Source organism: Pteronotus mesoamericanus, unplaced genomic scaffold, assembly GCF_021234165.1.
Source record: "Pteronotus mesoamericanus isolate MK-2021 breed Mesoamerican mustached bat unplaced genomic scaffold, CSHL_Meso_final scaffold_85, whole genome shotgun sequence".
In the NCBI taxonomy this organism is placed as follows: domain Eukaryota; kingdom Metazoa; phylum Chordata; class Mammalia; order Chiroptera; family Mormoopidae; genus Pteronotus; species Pteronotus mesoamericanus.
In genome coordinates, this window is record NW_026555329.1 from 43,345,605 (window position 1) to 43,352,269 (window position 6,665).

General features: G+C 36.8%; 1 pseudogene; it reads right to left on the reverse strand.

Annotated features, from left to right (window-relative positions):
• Positions 1-1,476: 1,476 nt before the first annotated feature.
• LOC129063001 (integrin beta-1-binding protein 1-like) lies at positions 1,477-2,072 on the reverse strand (annotated as a pseudogene).
• Between the last annotated feature and the right edge of the window lie 4,593 nt (positions 2,073-6,665).

A 6,665-nucleotide genomic window follows, 5' to 3' on the forward strand; every position in this document is an offset into this window, starting at 1 on the left:
ATTCTTTTCATTAAAAATTTAAACAGTTGAAAAGGATGCAATTTTCTATGGTATTATAAATATTAACATTTAAAAATAAAATTCTTTTTATCATTCTCATATATATCCAAAGACTGTCAAATAGCTATTTGATACTATCATTTTTTTAGTAAATCAACATCAATTGGCAGAATTTTACATTGTTCCTTTTATTTTTTGAATTTGTATTTTCATTCTATTGCTTTCAGAATTTTCTAACATTATTTTATTGTAAAGTATTTTATTGATCACCCCATCATACAACGTCCTGTTACAAAAATATATAAATGGAAATTTATGCCAGTTTTTTCTAGATTGAGTTATAATTACAACTATCTGAAATATACAATTGATTAAAACAGGAGGTATGTTTCATGTTTTGATTAATAATTTTTTTCATTTTTCATTTTTTATTTATTGTTGTTCAGTTATAATTGTCCCGTCTTTTTCCCCATTACTCACCCTTACACCATCCCCCCCATTCCCACACTCAATCCCTCCCCACTGTCCATGCTCAAGAGTCCTCTCTTTGGGTTCCTTTGTTTGCCCCTTCCCCTTCTTTCCCCTATTATGCCCCTCTCCCCTCCCCTCCTTTAGTTTGTTCTCTATTTCTAAGTCTCTGGTTCTATTTTGCTCATTTCTTTATTTTGTTGATTATGTTACTTTATAGGTGAGATCATATGGTATGTCTTTCACCAACAGGCTTTTTTCACTTAGCATAATGCTCTCCAGTTCCATCCATGCTGTTGCAAAGGGTAGGAGTTCCTTCTCTTTTTCTGCTGCATAGTATTTCATTGTGTAAATGTACCACAGTTTTTTGGTCCACTCTTTACTGATGGGCACTGAAGCTGTTTCCAGCACTTGGCTATTGTAAATAACACTGGCATGAACATTGAGGTGCATAGGATTTTTTGAATTGGTGACTTAGGATTCTTAAGGTATGGTCCCAGCAGTGGGATCGCTGGATCGAAAGTCAGTTTCATTTTTAGTTTTTTGAGGAAATTCCATACTGTTTTCCACAGTGACTGCACCAGTTTGCATTCCCACCAGCAGTACACTAGGGTTCCATTTTCACCACAATCTTGCCAGCACTTGTTTGTAAATTTATTAATGAGGGCTGCTCTGACCAGTGTCATACCTCATTGTGGTTTTAATTTGCACCTCTCTGATGGCTAATGATGTTGAGCATTTTTCCACATATCTATGGGCCCCCTGTATGTCCTTGGAGAGGTGTCTGTTCAGGCCCTTTGCCCTTTTTTTTTTTCACTGTTAATAAGATGTTTTAATAGAAAAACAAATGATTGATACTTTATACATAGTATTTTTTCCCAGAAAATCTGGAGCAAGGAATCACTTCACATTTTCATGCTAGTTCAATGCTGCAGACAGGAAAAAGAACTGTTGAGAAAATAGCTGAACTTTTGTTCATATGTGGTTGACTTCCACTCATGGCAGAATTCAAGCCTTCTCAGATGTCAATATGGAGTGGAAAGCGGTGGATACAATTGTGCAGGTTGCTTGTGCTTGCTCCAGGCTGTTGCACTGATAAACCCACATGCTGTATTCATTGCTTGCATCTGTGGTCTTCATAGCCAATAGGCTTCTTTGTGCCCCCAGACCATCATCATAATACACCATCCGGATGATTAAGTATAGAGAGTGCCTATGTAGGACATCATACTGATCTGATGTTGATACTTTTATACCATACTTGGAAACTCCTATAATAAATTCTTCCTCCATGGGAACAAAAGGCAACTTTCCATCTTGCTGGGCAACATCTATACAGTTGATCAGGTCTAGTGGCCCTTTTAGGCTTTTTCCTTCAGAGAGTGTCAGATTCTCAATGGCACTGATATATTTTATTCAAACTTCTGCACAGGCATCTGAGGTGCTGTTGATTTGTCGTAAGCTTTTGGTAGAATCTGTATTGAGGCTGGCAACAGTGCTGGATTGAGGAAGGCCCCCACGACTAGTGTCTACAGACTTGCTCTTAGTACTTCACTACTTTGGGAACTGCAACTACTGTGTCATTTTTTGCCTTTCCGAAACATTTTCACTGTAGCTTGATCCAGAGGAGCTCCCCTCACAGCCACTGGCCCATCCCTGGGGTCGTCTGTGGGTCATGCACTCACTGGCTAGCAGCCTGTGCCAGGGCAGCCATTCCCATTCTAATTCCAGTGCCAGCTTTTCCACCCTTTGCCCATTTTTTAATTGGATTGCTTGTCTTCTGGGTGTGGAGTCATGTGAGTTCTTTATAAATTTTGGAAATTAAACCCTTGTTCAAGGTACCATTGACAAACTTGTTTTCCCATAAGGTTGGTTCCCTTTCCATTTTGTTGATGTTTTATTTAGTCGTGCAGAAGCTTTTTGGTTTGATGTAGTCCCATTTGTTTATTCTTTCCTTTCTATCCTTTGCCTTAAGGGATTCAACAGTGAAAATATTGCTGTGTGGGATAGCTGAAATTTTCCAGCATTTGTTTTCTTCTAGGGCTTGTATGGTGTCACAACTTATATTTAAGTCTTTTATCCATCTTGAGTTTATCTTGGTGTAGGGTGTAAGTTAGTTGTCCAGTTTCATTTTTTTTTTTTTGCATGTACTTGTCCAGATCTCTCAATACTATTTATTGAAGAGGCTGTTTTTACTCCAGTTTATGTTCCTGCCCTCTTTGTCAAATATTAAATGACCCTATTGACATGGGTTTATTTCTGGCCTCTCTATTCTGTTCCATTGGTCTATGTGGCTGTTCTTATGCCAGGAACAGACTGTTTTTATTACAGTGGCCTTATAATATAGTTTGATATCAGGTATTGCGATCCCTCCTACTTCGCTCTTTTTTCTCAAAACTGCTGAGGGTATTTGGGGTCCTTTGTGGTTCCATATAAGTGTTTGAAATATTTGTTCTATATTTGTGAAATATGTCATTGGTATTTTGATAGGGATTGCCTTGAATCTATAGATTACTTTGGGTAATATGGACATTTTGATGATGTTAATTCTTCTAATCCATGAACATGGTATGCTTCTATTTATTTATATCTTCCTTAACTTCTTTCTTCAGTGTTGTATATATTTCTGGGTCCAGGTCTTTTACCTCCTTGGTTAAGTTTATTTCTAGTATTTCATTTTTCTTGTTGCTATAGTAAATGGGATTTTCCCCTTAACTTCTGTTTCTGTTATTTCATTGTTGGTGTACAAAATGCCATCAATTTTTGAATGTTGACTTACTATCCCACAGTTTTACCAAATTCACTTACTAGATCGAGTAATCTTTTGGTGGAGAGTAAGGGTTTTTTATGTATACTATCATGTCTTCTGCAAACAGTGACAGCTTTACTTCCTCCTTTCCAATCTGGATGCCTTTTATTTCTTTTTCTTGTCTGATTGCTGTGGCTATAATGTCCAAAAGCTACTATGTAGTTTTTGTAGATGTAAGGTTAGGTCATTTATTTGAATTTTTTTTTTTTTTTTTTTTTAGGTAGGTCTGTATTGCTATGAACTTCCCTCTCAGGACTGCCTTTGCTGTGTCCCATAGGTTTTGGACTGTTGTGTGTTGATTTTCATTTGTTCCCAGAAACTTTTTGCTTTCCTCCTTGACTTCATTGTTTACCCATTCATCTTTAATAACATGTTATTAAATCTCTATTATATGAGTGTTTTTGAGTTTTTTCATTAAGGTTGGTTTCTAGTTTCAAGCCATTGTGATCCAAGAAAATGCTTGATATGATTTCAGTTTTCTTGAATTGTTGAGGTTTGTATTGTGTCTTATCAAATGGTCTCTCTTTAAAAATGTTTCATGTGCATTTGAAAAGAACGTATATTTTGCTTCTTTGGCGTGAAAGGTTCTGTGTATATTAGTTAAGCCCATTTGATCTAACATTGTTCAGTGCCACAATGTCTTTGTTGATTCTTCGTTGGGAAGACCTGTCCATCATTTACAGGGGGGTATTAAAATCCCCTACTATCATTATGTTGCTGTCTATATCTTTCTTGAAGTCCTCCAAGATTTTCCTTATACATTTGTATGCTCTTATGTGGGTACATATATGTTTATAATGTTTATAGCTTCTTGATGGATCCTTCCTTTTAGAATTATGAAATGACCTTCTTTGTCTCTTTTTATAGCCTTTGCTTTGAATCTATTTTGTCTGATATAAATATTGGTACCCTGGCTTTTTTTTTTTTCCTGTCCATTTGCTTGGAATATTTTTTTCCAACCTTTCACTTTCAGTGTGTGTAGGTCCTTTGTTCTGAGGTGGATCTCTTGTAGATGGCATATATATGGGTCATGTTTTCTTAACCAGCTACCTTATGTCTTTTGATTGGAGCTTTTAATCCATTTACATTTTGTTACTACTGAAAGGTATTTATTCATTGCCATTTTTTCCTTTTGTACCCTTGTTCCTCACTCTCTCACTCTATACCTTCATCTTCTAAAGCAGTCCCTTTAGCTTATCCAGAAGTGCTGGCCTGGTGGAGGTGTATTCTTTTAACCTTCTTTTGTCTGAGAAACTCCTGACTTTGCCTTCCATTTTAAATGGCAGCCTTGCTGTGTAGAAGAGTCTTGTTTGCAGGCCTTTGCTTTTCATTACTTGGAAACTTTCTTTCCATTCCCCTCTGGCTTGTAGTGTTTCTGTTAAAAATCAGCTGTTAGCCTTATTGGAGCTGCCTTGTATATTAGTATCTGTTTCTCCCTTGCTGCTTTTAAGATTCTTTGTCTTTAAAATTTGGCATTTTAATTACAATGTGTCTTGGAGTAGGACTCTTTGGGTTCATCTTGATTGGGACCTGCTGTGCTTCCTGAACGTGCATGGTTTTTCCCCTCTCCAGGTTAAGGAAGTTTTCTGTTAATACACATTTTTTTCAAACAGGTTTTCTATCCCTTGCTTGTTTTCTTCTCCTTCTGGTATTCCTATGATGCAAATGTTGTTGTGTTTCACGTTGTCCTGAAGTTCCCTTAAGATAGCCTCACAATTTTTTAGGCTTTTTTCATGCTGCTGCTCTACCTGGGTATTTCTTTGTACCTTGTTCCAGTTAGTTGATTCAATCCTTGCTTCATTGAGTCTGCTTGTAATTCCTTCCACTGTATTTTTTATTTCAAATATTGTATTCTTCATTTCTTCCTGGTGCTTGTTCATAGTTTCTGTTTCCTTTTTCATGCTGTTGTAGTTCCCTCCCAGTTCCTTGCAGTTGTCACTGAGTTCCTTGAGCATCCTTATAACCATTTTTTAAAATTCTATGTCTGATAGATTGCTGGTATTCTTTCATTCCTTTTTCTTGGGGGTTCTTTCTTTGTTTCCCCATTTTAGGTGACTCTGTTTGTTTCTGCATTTCAGGATACTCTGTTTTGCCGGCTATCTTCATGGGGTAGACTTTTATGGTTAGAGTTCTGTGGGACTCAGTGGTGCAGTCTCTTTGATCTTCTTGTCTAGATGCTCTAGTGTTGCCCTTTCTTCCATTTTTGTCGGCTCTCTTATTGTACTTGGGCTTTACTTCTTGGTGGCTTCTTTGTTGGTGGGTTCTCCTCTTCAGTGTGCTTACTGGTAGTCACAACTCCTACCTTGTCTTGTATGCTGTTCTACAGGTATTGGTTAATGAAGCAATATTACCAGACAACCAAACCTTTGCCAGCAAAAAGAACCCCCCTACCACATCAGCAAAATCAACCCCAATTGAGCTAAAATTAATAAAGTTGAAGAGAAAATATGGATAGTATATGACAAAAGGAATATGAGACGACTAGAAGAGGGGGAAATGTTATTGTGTCGTAAGAGGGAGGAGAATTGATGAGAGTAGGAATAGAACTAAGGCAAAGAATGTGAGAGAACAAATTTAAAGCATGAGTAAAACACAAAAGGGTTATGGGAATATTGGGTAAGAAAAGGAAAGAGTATACTCAAGGTTTGAAGTAAAATTGCGAACGTATTTGACCAATGGGAGTAAAATTGCAGAAAAACCACAGCAGTGTTGATAGCAATGACAGCTGAATGAAGTTTAATAAAGGTGGAACAGGAATGAGAATATTGTACAAAAGTGAAAAGTGAATATGAGATATCTACAGTAAAGAAAGATGATTTTGAGAGGATGGGGAAGCAAACTAACAAGAGTAAGGAGTAAAGCCCAGGTTGGGAAAGGGGGAAAAAAATAATATTTCTCACTCAACTGATTAGGGCCTGGGGAAAGGCTAAATGGAGTAAGAGAGGGGGAGAATATTCTATGAGGTTTAAAGTACAAACAAATAGTGAACAAATAACAGTTCTATTGGAGAAGTACAGCAATAAGCATGGTACTTCACCCAACTAGCCACTGCTTATAAAAGGCAGAAAAAAAATAAGAATCTTACAAGAGGGGAAAAAGAATGTGAGCTAAGAAAGAAGAGTGCGTATGCGAGGTTAGATGGAGGAGAATAGTGAGAGTAACGGATAGAAACATGGCATAGTGTGAGAGAAAATAAAGTTTACAACAGTAATAAAGCCCAGGAAGATGGTGAAATGGATTAAGACCAGGGAAGGGTGCTATATGTGATTTGAAATAAGAATAATATGATAAAAAATACATAATTTGAATAAAAAGAATAGTAAAAGACCCAGAGTAGTAAGTTATTTGGAATATGAGTGAAGTAAAGGATTAAAATTCAATATGAAAT